The sequence below is a fragment of the Rhipicephalus microplus genome, chromosome X (assembly GCF_043290135.1).
Source record: "Rhipicephalus microplus isolate Deutch F79 chromosome X, USDA_Rmic, whole genome shotgun sequence".
NCBI lineage: Eukaryota > Metazoa > Arthropoda > Arachnida > Ixodida > Ixodidae > Rhipicephalus > Rhipicephalus microplus.
Genome location: NC_134710.1, coordinates 38585610 through 38607915, shown reverse-complemented (window position 1 = coordinate 38607915; position 22306 = coordinate 38585610). Strand labels below are relative to the sequence as shown.

Sequence of the window (22306 nt, the reverse complement as noted above, 5' to 3'; positions counted from 1 at the left end):
AAGTTTCAGAATTCGTATAACTTCAAGATGTGCTTCTGGCGCTAAGTAAGGCAAAAACATACGGGGAAAAAATTAATAAACAGATAGAGCTCGGTTTTTGTCTCTCCTTTCGTTCGGATGTGTGTGTGTGTTTTCTTTCTACCTGTGCCAGAACCACATCTTAAAGTAATTAATCAATGTCGCATTTCGCTTACGCAATTAACCCGACGCCCTGAAGCATTTGCATGGTGTTTTTTAGCGCATGCACGGTATTATGCACATGTATCACTTTAGACATCTGCCAGCTTTAGGTTTTGCGTGAGTACGCCACCGCAAGAAATGAAGCGAGAAATCTGCGGCACATGCGCCGCATCTCCGCACACCACGGTATACGCATGCCATGCGCAGGATACTATTACCGGGCACGGAGCTCACAATCAAATCGATGACGCTATGAAAAATTACACTTTTGTGCATCGCCCACTCCCCATTAACGTTGTTTTTACGCCACAAAAATGTTGTACTATTACGACACACACCGAGTCCGAGTTCATTTGGATAACACAGGTGTTTTTTGTTTTTTGTTTTTCAGTTTGCTCAAGTCAAAATGCGGCGTCGCAGTCGAGATCGAATCAGCCATCTCGAGCTGAGCAGCGCAACTCCATAACGGCCCGCGTTGGTTGATATATCCGCAATACTCGCGGTGAATCGTCGCCCTAATACTACAACCACTTGTTGATAACAGCCGGTTTGTAACACCACAAAGTGACGCTTGGCGAATTCATGAATGGCGAGCATTCGCGTGTTTACTCGGTCTGCACGGGAAATTCAGGTGAATTTTGGAAGAGAGAGGAAGAACCAAATAAAGACACGACACTGAATTTTTCTTCTTTTCTTCGTGCCTGTCGTGCTGTTCTCATATTTAACATGAACTACCAACGTGTCCAGGCCTATATCATCGAAAGATAATGGTTCCAGAGTTGAGAAAGGATAGTAACAAACGGAGATGCCACATATAGTGGTATAATATAAAAAAGAAAGGCGGGAAAAAAAGAGGATTCAGTCTTGCAAATTTTTGTTTGTGTGTATGTATTTACTAACAAATCAGTCCACATATACAGTCAGCACGTAAATGAGTCAATCCTCTCTCCCTCGTGGAAAATTTCAGTGACGTTCGCGAAGAGTGAGGAGGCTAACCAGATGAACATGTCCGAGCATGAAGCAACACGTAAAAACAGGACAGCATAGGGGAACACGCCGATGCTGCCTGTGCTTTCTCCTGTGTTGTTCCGTTGACGAATAGGGGAGGTACCCGCAGCAGCTTATATCACTTTTTGTGGTCGATACCCCTTTTCCAATGAAAGTATAAGCGCATGTAGTTGCCGAACGCAGCAGAAATGTTTTATTTCCCCTCCCACCACAGTATGCTAGTCTGTCGACCATATATATATATATATATATATATATATATATATATAATACGCTGCGCAAAGCTCATCGTAATTTGTGTGTGTGTGTGTGTGTGTGTGTGTGTGTGTGTGTGTGTGTGTGTGTGTGTGTGTGTGTGTGTGTGTGTGTGTGTGTGTGTGTGTGTGTGTGTGTGTGCGTGTGCGTGCATGCATACAGGCCTGCAATGCTGTCTCCAGTGGGAGGTATAGTGAGGAAATCGAGACGCAATACACCCGTGTTACGGAAACACTTCGGAATGCGGTCTTCCTTTCCTCGCACGGTTTTGAGCGAAGAGACAAAGAATGCAGACGAGGATGCGCCGCCGGTGGAAGAACGAAATTCGTGATAAAATTCTGTGACGCATTTTCGCGCTAGTTTCCAGGCACTACCACGGTGTCGACTTTTTTTTGTTTTCGAACGTTCCTCGCCGACATCATCGCACCGAGTCTCTCTTTCAGGATAGGCACGTCCGATTCGGTAACCGATCCAGACGAGCAGCGCACGCGGGGAACGCAATATGGACGAGGAAAGCCGAGACAAGCGTAAACAGCGCCACATTCCTGGGAGATTATTCCTCGTCTAACTGTTCTTCACTGCCTCTCCCAGACAGATTCAGCGCCGTCCCTCTTCCTTGCGAGCACTCCTGTGCCGCTGTGCCGCCTATGTCATTTCGCGAGCGGCCATCGTTCTGCCCTGAGAGTGTCACGCGATGGCGCGCGGGGACCCCAGAGGCAAGCTCGACTGCGCCGCGTATGCCGCTTTCGCCTCGCTGCCTCTGCGGCCTCGGTGGAAGCGCGCTTGTCGCGGACGCGCAAACATATTCATTGGCGCGGCCAGAGATGGACGCGGGGTTGAGTTGCTTCCCGGCAGCCGTAACGCTTGTCTTCGTGCGGCCTTGCGCGCTGTGTTTGTCTATCCGGTGAACGTGCCTCGTAGTACGCGCTCTCGTATTATTTGTTGTGGCCGTCGGACCTATTTTTGGAGTGCATCTAAGAGTTCTCTTGGGAGCCCTCAAGAGCGATGGACTGACAATCCTTTTTTTGCCACGTAACCTCCCTCCCCCCTCCAAGGTCGTCATCCTCGAGCTCGATGACGCTAGATACGAACTTCATAAGGCGTTGAATACTTTTAGCGGAGCCAGTGTGAGCTGAATCATGGATGTCTGGCTGTACATCCAAGGCTGCCGTCGCAACATCGTTCGGGTGTTTTACCGTCACACACGGGCCTGTTTTTAGAAAGACGCTAAGTAGGTTCCGAGAGGGAACATAGTCCAGGCACGTATGGCAGCGGGTGCTTATTCATGCAGGGCCTCCTGTTCACCATGCACCGAGGGAAATAAAGCGAAAAGCTACAGTAGCCTGCCAGCACAGGAGGCTCAGTTTTTTTTTTTCATCTTCTAAAGTTTCATCTGTTTCCAATAATATAAATACCACGGGCCCCACCGCGGTGGTCTAGTGGCTGAGGCACTTGGCTGCTGACCCGCAGATCGCGGGATCGAACATTCCCGGCAGCGGCTTCACTTTCAGTGACAGCTAAATTGCTGTAGGCCTGTGTGCTCAGATTTGGGTGCACGTTAAAGAACCCAAATTGGTCGAAATTTCCGTAGCCCTCCACTACGCCGTCTCTCATAATCGTGTGGTGGTTTTGGGCTGATAAACCCTATATAATAGTATTACTATAAAAACCGTGGGCATTCTGAAGGCAGTTTATAGACCACAAGGGCGGGGTGTGTCGCACGAACATCGTGTATATATTTATTTTATTGCGACACACCTCACATAGTTGTGACATCGTGTTAACCTTTCTTTTTTCTGTGAGGTAATCAATTATTGTGATTTGTTTCTCGGAGAAAGTAATTGATTGTCAGAACTAACTACAGTAGTCTAACTTGAGTATATTTCTCCTCATTGCTTTCAACATACGCATGCCTGATTCTCTGCAGTTGACGGCATCGTAACCAGAAATGGTTGGCCTGCAGATGGGTGACTAAACAAGAATGTTTCTCTTAAAAAAAACATTAAAGCAAATAGGCTTCTGACTGATTGAAGATTGCACATTCGCAACGCATTCGCACATTTAGAGAACGAGTGGTATACCTTAAATGTGAAAAAATAAAGTTATGCTCAAGATAGTCCTACAAACGCATCTCTTTGTTTTGTTTCCTTCTCTTGGACCATATGGTTTCAGATAAATTCGGTCTTTGCACAATAAACGCTTATTTTCTCTATTTCACGATGCAAACTACACTGACGTGTACGGGCCTACTCGTCGCTTTATGGTGAAGCATTTCTCCGCGGCAGTCTCATTCGGTTATATATAACTACAATTTTGCAGCTTCTGAAGCGCCGCTACATCTCGGTAATAGTGCAAGCCTTCTTTTTTTTTCGCGCGTAGTCGAAGATTTCAGACTTTCAAGACGTGAGAGGCGCGTTTGGACAAGCGAACAGTTTAGTTTGAGTTTCGTTGTGCGTGTGTCATTCACATGTTTTTTGTGTTTTTTTTTCTTTAGGATGGATAGCAAGTATAGAGAACTACAGCCCATAAAAAGTCCGAAAGTAGCCTTTCCACCGCAAACCATCATAAAAGAGAACTGTAGCCGGGTGTCTTCGATCGCAACGACGGGCCATCGCTCCACAACGGCGGTAGCCGATGAATCGTCAATGTTCTTAAATATCGAGGGTGAGACGTTTTCGTTTCGCCATGCTTTCATGAAGTGTAGTGGCGGTGTTTCTACAATAACGAATACGCAGAACCAGAGACAATGTGTACGGCTCGCAGCACTTTTTGATCAAAGCATATCACTTCAATTTAGCCCGCCGTAATTGAGCAAGCTTGTACTATAACAATGCTGTTTATATATATACAAACATAAGCAACGCTAAGAACAAAATCTTTCACGTTCTGCCCCGTGTCGCGTTTAGATTTCTTAGTCCAGACCATCAAACATTGCGAAAGTTTCAATTACCAGCGCGAAATTTCACTGCCACACATAGCGCAAGCTTTCGTAAATCACGTTTAATTGGAAATATGCGGAGTGCCATTGATGTTGCTACGAAAAGAGGAACGCACACACGAGTGATTTTGAAATTCTTTGCTCTGTTTAAACTTTTCCGCCTTGCATAGCCGTGAGCTTCATACGGTAAGCCTCGTATTTGAACACTCGACGCCTACGTAATCCGATTGGCACGTGTACCCCACTAATGCTCGTTTCATATCTCGCTTATGCGATGCATGTAGAACGCAGATGTACAAACACTGCCCTCCCCGTCAGCCATCTATGGCAGGTGCAGTCATCGATTTCATCATGTCTCGAAAATGTACACTTTAGAGGAGTTTTGTCAACACAGTGTTGCTGCTATTCCCGTCGCAAAATTTGCTGTTCCTGCTCATTCTAAAATCTCGGGCCCACGTTCGCAAATATTTTTGTTAAGACGTGTTCTTTGCCATTGGTAGAAGCTGCCTTGTATTTCCTGCACCAGAATAAGGTGGACTTTTTTCTCTTCCAATCACCTATTTCCCAACCCCAATGTAAAGTAGCATACCATGCAGATACTATTTTATGGTTAACGTTCCTGCCTTTCTTTTCTCGTTATCTCTCTCTCACATAAGGCACGTTGCCTATCTGTCCTGATTGGCTTAGCGGCTAATATGCTACGCTGCTAGGCGGAATGAAGAAGCTTCCATTCTCTATAATACTGCAACGGACCTAGTCCCTCACAAGTTTATCCTAGCAATTCGTCTATGCTTGGGAAAGAAATGACGGCAACAACAAAGAAACTGTTTTCTTTCTCGCCAAGGTAAACAGCAACTACATAAAATCTTACGAAATTAACAGTCTACAGCCCGTATTTATATAAAGGTTTTACCAGTACAATCTTTAGCAAAAAGCAATTTTTACGAATCCTTATACCAGACAAATCGTTAGCGAAGGCCCCGAGCATGTGGCAAAATAGTTCTTACAAACTTAAAACTTCTTGAATTCGTCTCAGTCCCGGAATTCCCAAGGCTATCTTTCAGAAAGTGCTAGTAGTGATTCCTCAGTCAACTTCAGTAATATTACGTTCTACGTTAATGTAATATCTTACGAACAATTTAATTGTAAGATGTTTTGTGGTTATGTACGTACGTACTTTCATTAATAAAACCGAGAAAAACAAGCAAAGCTGCGTAAAAAGAGCAAGATATGAAACACTCACCTTCGCTGTTTCTGTTGTTACCACTCGGTAGACAGAGCACTATTCCTCATAAAAACAAACACGCTGAAAACCAGAGGTAAAGAAAGTGCGAACCTTGCAGTGTTCCTGTCGGCACAGTAGGAATCAGTATACATATCGTCTTTTTAAACAAGTATTTGTGAGAATGTCCATGTTCAACAGTGCCTTGACTTGTAGGTATAGTTATGACTTCTTAAAGACGGTTCTTTGAACAAAGATATCTACGAAAGCCAGGTGTGCGGCGTACGTCTCAGATGTTATCAAAAGACAAAAGGTAAACATTTGGCTGAAGTTAGTCCTGTCGTTTTCGGATATTGTCATACATAAAATGGGGAAAGGAAAGTAAATGGAGAAAGCTGGAGGCTCTTTCCAATTAGTCCTTTCTGAAGTAACTTCGCCTGCTAAACTGTCTCCAAAATGAAGGACATAAAGAAAAAAAAGGCTGAATCTGGGGCCGAAATTCTGAAGATTAATGTTCACACGTGTTTCTTACCGTCGTCTTACATTAATCCGCAGCAGTACGCCCAGCTTCGAAACTGGCACCAATTTTCGGTTAGAGATAACTCTTGCATAAAATTTCTTTGTCATTATACCAGTCTGGCTTACCTAATGACGACTTTACTCCAGCAGTTAGAAAAAGCTGACTTTCTCGCTATAATTTGATTGCCAAGTATTACAGTCATATGTTTACTTTGTATACAGCTATTTTTACCTCGTTCTCGAAATAGCAACCAAGGCAACGTTTAAAATGAGATAGATGTGAGCTGCTCTTCATTTTCTTTTTGTTTGTCGTTTCAGGAAGTACGCCATTGTCGCCTTGTCTAGCCTCGCACAATATTTACGGGGAAGGTGAGACGTAAAGCCCATAGGATTAAACAACACACTTCCTAATATCTCCAACTAGGCATTAAGAATAAAACAAAGAGCGCTGTATAAAAGAACAAGGTTTTGTAGTGACATTCATAGCGCGTCTTTGTACCAACAAAAGATTTTGTGATTACTTTTCTATACGCTGAGCACTCGGGAAAAAATACAAAATTGTCCGCTGTCTTTATCACTGCGCCAAACAAAACATTATGCTTTGCTTTTATAACATAAAGTACTTGTTGACTTTATCTGAAAATGAAGTGTCTTCCCTTAACCAGGGGAACCGTCTATGAATCTTTGGTTGGGCACGTTGTGGTGGTGCATGGTGTTTAATCTGGGCGATACGTTCGGGTGTTCCTTGCATGCTAGCGCAAGTCTGCATATTTGATATAGTTTGCGAATAAAGCTCAGGTGCATGTTCGCGCTCCGTTCTCTTGTGTCGGTCTCAGGCCATTTCTTCTTTTTAGCGTAACGCGCTATAACGGTTTAAGGAGACGTGCCACTAGGCGTCAACGAGGATGCAACCATGTCAAAATGTGCAATGGCTGCCAAATAACAATATACATTGTACAAACTCTTATAGTCACTACGCAATAAGCACTATTTCTGGGAAGACACTTTTCACTTCCGGCTTATACCAGTGTCTATGCCGGAGGAATCAGCTTGTGTCTTCCTATTTCTCTGTATTCGTTTTTCGCGATGTTTATCTCGAACAATAAATCATTACCCACTTGCCCAGCGTTCAATACTTCTCAGAATCTGCTATATATATATATATATATATATATATATATATATATATATATATATATATATATATATATATATATATATATATATATATATATATATATATATATATATATATATTGTATCTTTGTCGTTGCTGTTAAACGGCGTATACATGTTCTTCCTTCTTCTGTCATGCCCTGCATGTCGTTGTCCGAGTAAAAACTACGAGCACCTGATATCAATGAGGTGCACCCTTTCATTCCACTGCATTATTCCTTCACGAATTAATTCTATAAAATGACTTGCGCGCCAGAGCCGGTGTGACGCCGAACCTTCAAAATCTTGCTAATAAATTGGAAATGCTAACAGCCAAGCTGAACTACTCGACGCATTCTTCGTCAACTGTCCGCCTTTCAAGAAAGCGATGGGCGATAAGCCTCACTAATGTGCCAATTAGGCGGCATTCCTGATCGGAAGTGGACAGTTTCGAGTATACGTATATAACAAGCAAGAAAATTGATTTCGTGCGCTCCATCTGTATCTGCCGCGCCAATCGTTTAACTCTTTTTCTCTCTTCCCTTTTTTCCCACCGAGTTACTGTTGATCTTCGATTAAAAGAGTGAACCGACGAGAGAGGAAAAGGGAGTGTCCGTGGTCGAAATCTTCAAAGCGTTTTAGGCTCGGTCATTTAACCTTGTCCGGAACCCAATTGCAGTGGAAGATTTTCATTAATTTCTCATCAGAACAACTTCCAAATTTCCGGTGACTTACTTGGAATGCGCTGATGTGCGGCACAGCCTCTTCAATGCTTACTCTGCGAGCTGCATTCGAAATTCTGATAAAATAGTAAAAACGATGGCCCTTAAAGGCAGGCAGTGTGGCTATGTGGACGCATGGCACTTCGTATAGAGAGTGGTTGGAGGAGCGTAGAAATTATTCGCCACTGCGACCAACCTGTACAAGCTTACAGACAGAGAGAGAAAAAGAATAAGAAGGTAGTTCCAACACAAAAACTGCTTTTCTTTTACTAAACCATCTTGCGCGTGACAAGTTTCGTCACTTTTTTATCCCTGAAATAAAACATTCGGCACGATTCTCAATATAAAATAAGGTATCACCATTAAACCGCTGCATATGCACACGTGTTATTGTGTCTGAAGATAAGGATGGAAAAGACGACCGGCTTTAGAATCTGATTTTGTACGAGTTGAATGTCCATCGAACATGCTCCTTACGTATTCCGATGTGGCAAACTTCGCGCTTCTTGGAATGCCTTTAGCATGAAATGGTACGAAAAAAAAAACACCTCACGCTCCATCAGCAAGCAGGATTACTCAGCATTTTACACGAAATAGCTTGCGACGATAACAAGTAAGGCACTCAAAGCTTCCACGCGAATTTACAGAAACAATTCGTGCGCGCGTGTGCGTGTAATTCGAATAACTCGAGTGCGTAGATACCTCTAGCTCAGTATATTCAGTTATGAAACAAAGAGTTCCATGCATACAAGACAAAGTAGACTTTGTACACGTGATCCTGCATGTTTGTTGCCACAAGGACTACTTTTGCGAGTCTATCGTAATTATTTGCTAAATGGAGGCTCTACGTGTAGTTTTGCAATGTTCAAGTAATCAATGAATAAAAAAATTATTTCTAAGCTTGGAAATTAGGCTCTAGCCATTCAATAAAAAAGTGAAAAATTCTCTGACCATTCTGAAATTCCGCATGCTGTGCGCTCTTAGGGACATTATACGGCAGAAAGTTATAGTATAACGGGCTTACCGTGATAGCGGCATCGAAGTGCGCATGCGCAGATACGTACGTTAGCCGTGGTAAAACTTACCCTACGCGCGCTATTTTTCAGATTTAAAGGGGCCCTGTAACACTTTTTTAGCGCGGTCAAAAACGCCGCCGATCGGTAGTAAAGGCTCTCGAAAACACGCGAGCCGAGTATTATGGCGCAGCACGCGGCCTGGGATTCACACTCGCTTGCTGGATTCCGTGCTGACTGGTTGGGCCCTCGCGGTCTCCGACGACAGGTCAGCTCTGGCCGACTGGGTTGGTCCCACGTCACCTCCTAACGCCGGTCCCCGACAACGACGACAGCGTAGCTCTGGCCGCTTGGATTAGCCCTCCGCCATCTCCTGTCGCCGACAAGAGCTCTCGCTAGTGGGGCCCCGTCCTCGGACTCCTGCGACTGTCTCCATCTTTCCCATCTTCTCCTTACTTCCATTGTTCGCTGCTCCTCCACCTCGCTCTCTCCTTCCTCTCTCTCTATTTCGTTACCTTTGAATACTATCCTTTTAATCCCTCCTTTTCCCCCACCCCTCGGGAGCTACTGTTGAGTTGTCCTCCCCCTGAGAGACAGTTACGGGGCTCACTTTTCTCTTCTTTTATTTTAAAATCACTTCACCCCCCCCCCCCCGGAATTCACAATAAATTATCAAAGTCAGCTGAAAACTGTTTTCTCTTCTCTCGACAAATGAAATAAGACGCTCAAAGATGTCTCCTAAAAATCCCATCTAACAGCCATTGGTTGATTTGAACATGGCGTGCTCCGTGGTTACAGAGATACCCGTGGGAGGCCGCTACTATCCACGCGTGCGCGTGGGAGCACACTGAAAAAGTCGCGTATTCAATGAAAAAAGTGCTCAATGAAACGAGACGCGCGTGACGTATTTTCGTTGCGCCTGCCACCCCTCCCTGATAGCTTCCAGCACTTTCATCGGGACGAGAGAAGAGAGTGTAATTGCAGCATGCGACAAATTTTTGTAACTCCACTTGCACTGGACGGATTCTTAAAATATTTGTGGCGTTGAAATACTGAGGCAATAAGCTCTTCCAGTAAATTCGTTACCGTGACGGTTACGTCAAAAAGTGTTTCAGGGCCCGTTTAACGTCACCGTGTTAGCATGCTGTGCGTAGAGCACGTAAACATGGCGGCAATTTCGTACAGCGGCTGCGAAGTGATTTCGGCGTAGTTTTTGAAAAATTCACTTCGTTCGCAGCAAACTACTGTTAAAAATGGCTTCACTTGCCTTCAGTTAGATTAGATGACCGAGTATCACGGATAAGCTAGCGTAATTTTTGACATAGCTTCCCATTTAGAACGTCTCTAGGCCTAACCAGAAGATCTAAAGAACGCCAGGTGGTCTAAGTTTCCGGAGCCCTCCACTACGGCGTCTCTCATAATAATATAGTGGTTTTGGGACGTTAAACCCCACATATCAATCAATTACCCAGAAGATCGATTAGACAAATCGGCAACATAAATGTTTTTTTTGCATTTTGTGCGTGGTTCGTACTTCTTTACTTTTATTATTAATAAAATAAACTTGTAACAATGCTTCGCGCGATGACACAAGCAAACATTCTCGTTTTCTTTTTTTTTTCACTGTTCTTTAACTTATCAATTCTACGATGGAAGGTGCCATCATCCCAGCTAGAGCACGTAAACCACGTAACCAATATCCCGCTAAACTATAAGATGCTGTCCGCAACGAGTGTTTGCTGGACGATAACGTCATTCTCTTAAGCCCCACTTTTACGCTAACAGTAAACTATAGCTGTTTACTGAGGAGAAAATGAATTTTCGTCACAATAGTGTAGTACCCTTTCAGAATAACAAAGGTGCAATTCTCGTTGCGGGAATACATAAAACACACAAATAAGAAATGAATGGGGCGACGTCAGCTTCAAGTCCCCTCACTAATTCTCTGTGGCATCATGAATTTTGGCAATGTCTACTAAGGCTTAAGTAGTTATTGATTGGTAAAAATTAGCTACATATGCATCTATGGGTAGCCAGCGAACAAAGTTTAAGGAAACATTATGGAGTGAATGTGGCAAGATTAGGAGAAAATTATAAATCCATGACGTCGGGCCTACGTTCATGTGCACGAGTGTCTCCATCAAATTCCATTTTAAAACTTCGACCTCCATTGGATCGTCTAACCTATGATGGCGAAATTAACCACAGTAAAGAACAAAAAATTATTTGCCTTAATTGATTCCATTTCACTTCAAAGTGCCTTTAAACGATAGCCCAGTAACACGGCCTGGAAACTGAATATATATAATTGTGTGTGTGTGTGTGTGTGTGTGTGTGTGTGTGTGTGTGTGTGTGTGTGTGTGTGTGTGTGTGTGTGTGTGTGTGCGTGTGCGTGTGCGCGTGCGTGCGCGCGTGTGTGTGTGTGTGTGTGTGTGTGTGTGTGTGTGTGTGTGTGTGTGTGTGTGTGTGTGTGTGTGTGTGTGTGTGTGTGTGTGTGTGTGTGTGTGTGTGTGTGTGTGTGTGTGTGTGGCGCAGCTACGCAGGCGACAAAATACCCAGCAGAAGTAAGGGACAGAGTGTGTCACAGTTATTTGATGGATTTCCATGAGTCCACTATGCTCTGGTGGCAGAATGGTCATTTACAAAAGGTGACGACCCGCGCATCTCCCTTCAAACAAGGATATATAGTGTGCATTGTTTCATGTTTTCTTTTTTCGTGGAGACTGATCGGTTTGAGAAGTCCTGAAGGCACCGCTGTTCTCAAGAAACGGGAGCCTGCTCACACGCACATTATTATACAGCACTGCTTATACGCAGCGGGAGACAAAGGTATATATAAAATTTCAGGACCTACACTCGAGACTGAGGCAGGCTAATCGTTTCGGTGTTGCATGCATCGCCTTTGATACAGAATTTTTTTTTACAGAGTAGAACAGGGGGGGGGGGGGAGGAGGTCTGCTGTTTCGTTAACTTTCAGACTTCGGTTGGTGCTAAAGAACACGTATTGTAGACATGTGACGATGTCGTCAGCCACCAAGTGCGATTAGCGCGCGCTGATGGGGAGTGTTCTTAGACCGTCTGAAGACTGAGAAACTAGAGGGGCTGGGTATCATTAGCGCAGCCTGATGGCATCACTTTCTCAGCGACGGGGACTAGCTAACACGCTTTGTTGGACAGCTTGGCGAGCGAGAAGAGTATTGCTCAACGCAAGGGTCAATCACGCCCCGACCCGAGAGCTCCCTTGGGGGGCATGCCCCGGCGCCAGCCGCTGGCTCTGCAATGCCACGATAATTAAATACTATATTCAAAACGTTCATTCATTCGAAGGCAGAAAAAAGATCTAAATTTCTAGTCCCGTTTTACAAATGCCTATACATGTTACTTTATTTTTTTCTTGTACTTTATATTTCGCACACTCGAAGTTCACCGCACGAATTTCATGTAGGGTGGTTTAAACACGCCGTTTTGGCTGTGATTCTGCGAGGCTTAATTTGATTGCACTCAATAACGATGCGCTGTGTTAATGCCTCATGAGAAATTCTCTCACCATCTATCTCTCCCAGTTTTGAAATGCCCCTAGTCAAAGCTCAGTAAATACCACTTATTTTGTCAGTGTTTTCCGGTGGCCTCCACAAAAGATGTGCCAGATAATAATAGAAGTTATTGTGCCTCAAGTTATGAGAGAGCTAGACGTGGTTATTCATTCTCTATACAGAAAAAGTGAAAGTAATAATACTCTCCGACGCATTATAATTTGCGAGTGCTATAAACTAAATGAAGGCAACTGTTTTGTCAAGAAATGAATAACTGCGCTTCATTGGCCTCCCACAGCATAGTGTTACGGAGCAACATATTGCGCATTGCAGCGTACAGTGCTAAGGCACAGCTCGGCGGTGAGTGGGGCATAAAGCTTGAGAGCGGGTACTAAAAGAAAATGTGAGAAAAATAAACGGAAGTACAGCGAATCTAAACTAAATCTAAACACAGGTTGACTACTGTACGTGAAACCTGAGGAATCACCTATTGCACAGTCGCGCAGCGATTCCCGTCCTATAAAGTTCGCACTTCTCTGTATACCAAGCCTTCGATGACGTCAAATGTTTTGAGGTAAGCATGTAAGGTTTTCGCAGCACGAGTACTCTTGTTAGGAAGATTCGACAACTCGGTGTACAACACGCGGACTACTTTCAGAAGCGTATCGACTTTCGACCTGTTGACGTACGTGTCACCTGAAGCAAGTTCCACCAGGTTGTTTCGTCCTCTAGATGTTGCCACCGAGCACCGGTGAAGTGCAGGTGTAAGAAGCAATCGTGTGCACTCTTGTTATATATATCAGAAGACAAGAATCTACGGGAGAAGTTCTTATGCGCTTCCTTCGTGAAGAGATCGCACTGTTGGCGTAGTAGATACTGGGTCTGCATGCATTATATGGAACTGTATACATTACTGTTAGTGACTAAGCGCCTCGTATGTGACAGTCTGTCTATCTCGTTCCGTGGGCTGTCAGCCATTTCTTCCGTTCGGTCGAGTCTCTTACGTAAGTATAGAGGCCTTACCTTTCCGTGAATCCGCGAAAAATCGCTGAACCAACATTTTTTTTTTTGCTTAGAGATGCGGAAAAACTACGAATGCGTGAATGCTCGTTTCAATTCTAATCAAAAGAAACATTCGGCAGATCCCGAGTCGTTTGGTAATCGCTACGTTATGCGAAGCATGCGGAAGGAAAGGGGCGTTGGTGCAATTTTACTACCGTAACGTTAAAAAATCACGCTAAATATACGTTCAAATGAACGCACAGACTTATGTAAAACAGTCCTATATGTTTTATACAAAAAGTTGTTTAATGTTGCGAAGGTATTACCAACACCAGAAGTGGTCAGCTGATATGTTGCGCTTGTGCTTGCGAGTATGCATAGTAGCACTGCGTAGTGCTATAGGTGGATAAACTTCAGTTGGTGGTACTCAACTACAATTGCGATCAACCCAACGCGACGCCTACATCATTGGAGTTCAAGTGATGTTTATAAAATAGATAGCCAGCACTGCAACAATTGACAGTTCACCCGTTTGACGCCTGCACATGGACTTTTTTCCAAAGCAGTTCACAGACCTATAGCGTGGCTCTGCGGTAAAACACTTCATCGCCACTCAGAATGCTTGGGTTTTATTGCTGCTGGGACCCTGATATTGATTCTTTATATATGTAGGTCCAACGCTGAGGTCACTTTTACATAATTCTCGCATTTAAATTACCAATTTCTGTTCTCATCGTTCCTGGTAGATACAAACAGTTATTCACCTATGGCTCATACCCGCATACCAGGGCCCGTTGTATACGGATATGTACCAGAAGTGTCTTGAGGAATGTACTCTAGTAGAATTCGCTGCTGAGCTAGTTGGTGCATGTCTTGATTAAATAGTCAGCGTCGCGCCGAATGAACAACCACACAGAGAATAACACATATAGAGATCACGGGCGCTCTCAATGTGTTTGACGACCTAGGTGTCAGGGTTTTCCCGTTATTCATGTCATGACCAGCCGGCCATAATCGACAAACCCTGTTAGCCTCCCGTAATAGTTTTGGTCTACTCCAAGCTAAGGAGGCGATCACGAGAACACAAAGACGTAGGTGTGCAGGCAGGCAGGCAGGCAGACAGACAAAATATTTGGCATTTAATACCTGACCGCGGAATCGTTGAAAGCTGGGGCGTCTGGTGATCGACCAATCGGCCCTCTTCACGGACAGCGTTGAGCCGGTCCTGCTGGCTTTGTAGCCCGTCTGCCGTATTTCCACTCTCTCAACATGTGATAACCTCGGCGATCCAGCCACCACTGGCAAACTACTCGTTCAAAAACTCGGAACTTTCGTCCCGCCACGCATTTCTTAGTTCTTTTGGCATGAAGAACAGCAAACCTGGTGAAAGCTGCTGTTGACAGGGGGCTTAGTCAGAGAGAGAGACCAGTGGCAAGGACCTTAGCAACTTTTATTTTTAAACAAGCGAACCGCGGTGGAGATTAGATGTTCTGGTTTTCTGGACCGGGATGAAACATCAGACTCTTAATACGTTCTTCTATCACCCTTCAATACCTGTCAATGCAACTAAACTCTGTTGACGCATGAAGATTAGTCTGGCGCTATGGTAAAATGTGTTCAAATAGCGTCTTACTCTTACGAAAGTATAAAGCATCAACTGATTATTAACCATAACACCATATTCAAGTTTTAAATTCCCGTAAGTACATTTGGAGGAAGAAAGCGATTAATAATTACCTTTAACGTGCACCTGCAGTGTTTGCTTAATTATGCCGCAGGAAATTTGCAAACTGATTCATTCATTCATATCTGCGGTTTAATGTCCCAAAACCACCATATGATTATAAAAGATGCCATAGTGTAGGGCTCCGGAAACTTTGACCACCTGGGGTTCTTTAACGTGCTCCCTAATCTGAGCACACGGGCCTACAGTATTTCCGTTTCTAGCGGAAATGCAGCCGCCGCAGCCGGGATTCAATCCCGTGACCTGTTGGTCAGCAGCCGAGTGCCTTAGCCACTGGACCACCGTGGCGGGGCAAATTTGCGAGCTCGTCTGTCTGGATTTTCAGAAGTTCAAGTTTAACCCCTCGTAAAGTTAGAGGTTTACATAAGGACAACGGATGTTTAAGCTTGGAGTAAGGACGACTTCTCTATGGATTGCACACGCTACGGTGCGCTTTTTCAGCCTGAAAGAAGACAAGATCGCCCGTCAAAACATTGGCTACAGCAATATACCATGTTCCTAGGAATTTTGATTGCCAGAAAACGGAATTAACTGGTTCTCTGAGTTGCGCAAGTCGCGTACCACGTGATTTCCTGCTAATGGGCATCTTATTTTGTGTTTGATGGTTGATTCTACAGTTTGATTAATGCGCCCTGCTTCCTTAAAGGATGTTGTGAAGATCTCGGCCGAGAGAACTGCGGATAGCTATGCATTTGTCCTCTGTACTCCCCGACTACTAATGCTTAAATGGCCTCAGTGAGTTTGCGGGCAGGAAACTCTCCAAAGATCCAAGAGGAAACTTGCGCTGCCCGAGACCATCCGTTAAAGCTTCCGTGCCTCTTTCACGAAAATGGTTTTACAACTTTGGGCTGCTACAAAACGAATTCCCCACTGCAGCAGTTACACTGCGATGCATGCCCGGAAGGCTTTAAGAATTTAGTCTTCCTTTGGCACTGCCTTCTGACTTTCGGCTTGTAGGAGCTGGAGTGCAGCCAGAGTGCAGTCTCTTCAGGGACGTGCCCTTTGACCAGACATCCATTGGCTGCCCCAACCGAGCTCCGGACTGACCGAGATCCCCGACGTCAATTAGTGGCCCGACCCACCATCTGAAGCTGTACACGAAACATCATCAATGAGGCGAGCCAAAGCCCGAAGACAAACGAGAAAAGATGCCCCTTCTCCTTAGGCGTGTGCACTGATCCTGGTCCGTTTCAGCCAAACGTTCCGGCCGCTTACTTCGTTCCCTCTCTATATATAGTGCAGATGCGTCCTTGCTACTCTAGCGGTCTTTATTGTTCCTGCTTTCCGTATTCGCTCTATTTTTTTTCTTTGAACGCCACATTATCCATCTTCGTCGTTGACGTGGACGACGATAACGATGGAGACAACAGAGATCTTTGCCGCGTCCGATGGAGCAGTCATTTTGGCGAGAGGAAACACGCTTCGGCGAAGTGCGCTCATCTGCCGTGTTTACGTGCTATGACCGATGCGAAAGGGGATGACCACTAATTGTGAGTATTGCTACATTTATCAGGCCACTCGTTTACGTTTCTTATCTAAGCGACCTTGATGAGATCGCAACTTGTAAGGAACCCGACACGCAATTGAAAAAAAAAAAAAATATATATATATATATATATATATATATATATATATATATTTTTTCAATTGCGTGTCGGGTTATATATATATATATATATATATATATATATATATATATATTGCGTGTCGGGTTATATATATATATATATATATATATATATATATATATATATATATATATATATATATATATATATATATATATATATATATATAAGGGAGAGAAGTGTATACCTAAGGGCTCGTATTTCCGTGTTTTAACACAATATTAATGAGATATAACAGACAGTAATGCCGAGGAATGTACAGGAGAAGTCATTAGAACCAATGGAATGTAAATAAGAAGAAAGAAGAAAGAAAAGTGGATGAAAAAATTACCAGCTGTGAGCAGGAATTACCAGCTGCTCACAGCTAGTAATTTTTTCATCCACTTTTCTTTCTTCTTTCTTCTTATTTACATTCCACTGGTTCTAATGATTTCCCCTGTACATTCCTTGGCATTACTCTCTGTTATATCTCATTATATATATATATATATATATATATATATATATATATATATATATATATATATATATATATATTTATTTATTTATTTATTTATTTATTTTTCTGTAGGACCTCTCGACAGGTCTACCGATACGTGCTCAAGTTAAGTCAAGTCAAGTCATGTTTATTAAATAGTTCAGTTGAGTTACATGGTTAGCGTTATTACAGCAGGAGGTCCCAAAGTTTCAGAGAAACTGACAGGGGGACCTCCTATGGCTACATGGATGGGGTAATTACAAAAAAATACAGCAATAGTATACGGTCTTGTGAATAATAATGAATAATCTTGATTAACAATAAAAACACGATCAATACACAACATAATGGTAATACTCACTATTGAAAAATAACAAGGAAACAATCAAAAGCAAGTTAAGACAAAAAACAATAATAATGAACTCTACGTGACAAATGTAACACGTTTCATTATCAGTGTTATCAATTATACAATGGCAAATTGAAGTAGTAAAAAAGCACAGAACTGTGGAAAGCTATTAACAGTTAATTACACAAATCGGATGAGTTGATTAATTCCTGAACGTAATATTTCTTACTACGCGAAGTGAAAATATGGATGTTATGCGATGATTTCAATTCGAAAGGCAATGAATTCCAAATGGCTATGCTAGTAAATAAGGTTGAGAACCTGCCGTAGTTTGTCCTTACGGCCGGCAAAAGAAGATTATAGCACTGAGAAAACCTGGTGATGTTACCATTAGTTAAGTGACGATGATCAATGCATGCAATAAAAATGTCATGCGTGATGAGTCTAAAGGCGACAACGGACATTCTATGACAAAATAATTGTCTCAATGGGAGTATGTTAAGCTGAGAAAACAACGAGCTGCAGGAGAAGTAAAATGGGCTGAAAGTCATTAATCTAACTGCTTGATTCTGAAGTCGCTGCAAACGTTCGATGTGCGTGAAATATGTGTTGGCCCAAGATGATACGCAATACGAAATATGGCTATGAATATAAGCAAAATACAAAGTACGTATGATGTGAGGCGGAAAATAAGTTCGTGTCTTGATGATAACGTGAATACCAAATGCAATCTTTTTAGCGAGTGATGCTGCATGTTTATGAAATTTTAGTTCGCTATCTAAGATGACGCCAAGAAACCGCGCTTCACTGGAAATGTTTATGACGGTATTACCAATGTGAAGGGAAGGTTGTATGTCAAGTGAAATGCGCGGGGAATGGAACAACATAAACACGGTTTTAGTAGCATTGATCTGAAGATAATTGGCCTGGCACCATAAAGTTATGTTATGTAAATCTGTGTTGAGGTCAGACTGGAGTGAAGAAACTGATTTAGATGACTGAAAGATGGTTGTGTCGTCAGCGTAAAGTATGCACTTGGTCCTTGTAAGAATTGCTCGTCACTGTATACACAATACTATATATTTGGGGGGTTCCACAAGGGGCACAGTAAATCATCAAGAATAAGAGCCAAAAGAAGGTCCCGAGTCTCCGGAGCAGTCTCGTTTACTGGGTACTTAAAAGGAGGAGCTCATGAATATGAATAGCTGAGCGTGTGGGCGCAAATTAGAGTTCAAGTTTAGCGCATCAATACCTCTCAAAACACCAACCACGCATGTTGCCACGCATGTTGTCCCCAAGCGCACGCTCTGTTCCGCCTCCACGGGGACAGATCGATCATGTTGATGCTGGCTTACTTGTCTGACGTCTCGATGGTGCAATTCGCGTATAATGAGGGCGCTGCTGCTAAAATGAACAGACTCCGGTAACTTCCGTTTCTTCGTCGCCCCACCGTGGTGCCGAGCGAGTTCATTCATCCTCGCAGCACCACGCCTCTATGCTGGTACAGAAACAGGAAATAACATTCCCTGTCTTTCAACCCATGGTCGTATTATCACGTTATTCACACTTCCCAGTTCTCTCCTACTTCTCTCATTTAGCGCTGAAGTTCAATGCAATATGACGGCATGTGAAACATCTAAAACGTATAAAAATGAAAAACAAAGGATGTCGAACATATCAAAGGCTCATGTTTCTGTGCCATAGTCACAACCTTAATGAAATCCAACAGAAAAAGAAGTCAAGGAAGGTATGGGGCATTGCGTATATAATGTGTTCTATCCTACTTCGCGAAATCATGATTGCGTAGTCGATGCCTTCCGGAAAGCCAAAACGTTGGCAAGGCCAATGGTGCTTGATGAGCACGAAGCTGTGTTCAGAATTCACATTAGGCAATATCGTGATCGTCGGTGAACTTTTGTTAACTGTATAGTGTAGCAATTATGTTGTAAATGAGAAGAAATGAAAGTGTTCGAAAAGACAACTTTTTTTTTTGCCTTCAGGGACTGAGCCTATAATTTTCATAACGCTTTCGGTTCTCTACCGCTTGAACTATACACCGGCGATCGTTCTCATGTAAACTTTTATCGGGCATTTCTGGTGGCTATTCTCGGCAGTGTTGACCATCGCCGCTCGTAGCCTTAACGGCGAGTGTGGAACACCCTTTTCTGGTAGCTGGCGCTACGTATAGTTTGCGAAATATTTACGAACTGGTGGCTGTGCAATATGCCATCGCATGGTATTTCTAAGGCATGGAGTCTGCCGGAATGAGAAGAGCACAGAGTAACAGCGTCACTCTGTCAGGGCTCTTAGAAAAGAAATGTTGCTTCGCGATATCGGTATTGCCACAGTTGCGAAAAAGTTTTTCCTACGCCGTTCCACTGCGCTGTTTTGTCGGCGCCGCTTTTCTAACATACATCACATCCAACTTCTCGGGACGTTTAAAGTTGTTGTGCAAGAAGCTTGAATTGAACGATAGGCTAGATCATTTTTCTTTCCAGCATCATCCATCCTTATCGAGGAAAGTGCCAGCGGTCTCTCTTTTTACGCAACACAGGCTAACCCCGCTTTCTGTAACACCACCAGCATCACCACAACCATCTTTTCAGCACCCAGCGCTAATGCCATATACCGACCATTGTCAGAACAGTCAGTGCATGAAAGCCGACATGATCTGTCTTCGCACGAAAAATCAGTGAAGGCCTTATTGAACGTTTTGCGTGGTAGGAACCTATTGAATAGACTACATCACCCCAGATAAATCTGTTTTTTTTTTTCGCGTGTCTATTCTGATTTTCACTTTTTTTCTCATTTTTCCCCCATTCCCCCTTCTCTTTGTGCAGGGTAGCAAACCGGATGCCCCAACTTTTGGTTAACCTCCCTGCCTTTCCCTCACCTCATTTTATTCTCTCGCTCTCTCTAGTTCCTACAGTGAACACTCTCAGCGTTTGCTCTAATTATATATTGTTTTCAACAGCCATGGCGTAATACAGTCAATAGCTCTTCGATTCCACCGACAAAACGCCACGCATAAGGTGTCACTGAATAATTGTTAGAGCCCAGAAAAGTGAAAAAGCAGACGCTTCCATATAGACCATGCAAATTAACTACGGCATAGGCGCATTTTTTTTTTGCTGGTTTCTTTCGACACGCTCAATTCAAAGCAGACTGCTACACGTTAAACATATATGGCCTCATCTGACTGACTTAGATACGCCTTGTAGAACTTTTATTTTCGTTTGGTCGAACAGTATATCAGACCCTTCGCATAAGTGCGCTTATTCTCGAAAGAGGCAGCCGAGTGTTTTCAACTAACCAACGTAACGTTATATCTGCTACATTGAGTTTGCTGATTGGATTGCCAGCACGAGTTTGTCGGTTTTCTTATCACGTCACCAATTAGTTTTTTTTTCTGTTTTGCTGCATATAGAGTTTGTGTAATAGCATTACAGTAGTAAAAAAAGAAAACAAATTTCTTATTCATTTTCACCGACGTCCATGATGTAGCTATCCCGGCCGTTAACCTGTCCTTCAAAACGGTAAAATATCCATCTGCCGCTGGTACCGTGCGATTTCGTAGCCTCACACGTTGTACCTTTTAGCTCGCGAATTCTCCCGGATGCACTCTTGTGTACTCAGAGATTATTCTCGAAGGATAAAGTCACGTTCAGAGCTGCGCGGCATGCTGGTGCACAAACAGAACACGTTCAGTTCCAGTAAATAGATATTCGGCGTCTCGGCGGGGCAGCGAGCTGCCCGCTCAATTCAAGAAGCTCACAAAAAGCTTGCGCCATTCGCCATGGAATATCTGGTGACAGGTTTCTCTGATGCATCCAGAAAACCCGGAATTCGGTCGAAGTTATACCATTGGGATGTGCGCTATTTAGCCTCCTACGTTATCTTGCGCCAGGCGGCAACATTAGCATCGGCATGCCTTCGCCAGCAAGGTTTGACTATCGCCACAAAAAAAAAAAAAAAAATTCGCAGCGGCGGCGTTTACACGCAAACCGATGTGCTTCTGATGGTCAATGAATTGCATATAAAAACACGCATAATTCCTATAGGTGTCATAATAGATCGTGACATAACCTGGAGTCCGCATTTTGCATACCTCAATAAAAAGCTCATTGCCATTGAAAGTTTATTAAGCTCGTTGCCGGAATATCAAGGGGCCCTTCCATGCGCTCAATAGTGCAGCTTTATACAGCCCTCTTTCGAGGACTTCTCCGGTGCTGCATTCCTGACCAGTCCAACACGTGCACCATTTGTGCACCAGAGCGTACAGCCATGGCCACGTCTGTGTAGAGCGCTAGAGCAGCTGGTTTTTGCTCTGGGGGCCGAAATTTGAGGCAGTTTCGGGCTCTGAAGTGGTTTATCAGGAGCATGCACGACCTAGTTGTCAGGCTGACCATGTCAGAGCCTGATACTGCCCCAAGGTTTCGCCCCGCAGAGCAAAAACAGGCTGTTCACCCGCTCTACGCAGACGTGGCCGCGGATGTACAAGCCCAAGCTCTTAGGGCATGTCCTGGCCTTCCAAAATGCTCATCGACAGTAGCAACTATC

General features: G+C 43.7%; 1 protein-coding gene and 1 non-coding gene across 2 annotated transcripts in view; one reads left to right on the top strand and one right to left on the bottom strand.

Moving 5' to 3' along the window:
• Positions 1-22306, top strand: part of LOC119176617 (high affinity nerve growth factor receptor) — a 436833-nt gene that overhangs the window by 318616 nt on the left and 95911 nt on the right. The gene's annotated exons all lie outside the window — the stretch shown is intronic.
• Positions 20198-20298, bottom strand: LOC119177438 (U6atac minor spliceosomal RNA). Its single transcript, XR_005110614.2, has one exon. It is a non-coding gene; the product is annotated as a U6atac minor spliceosomal RNA (small nuclear RNA).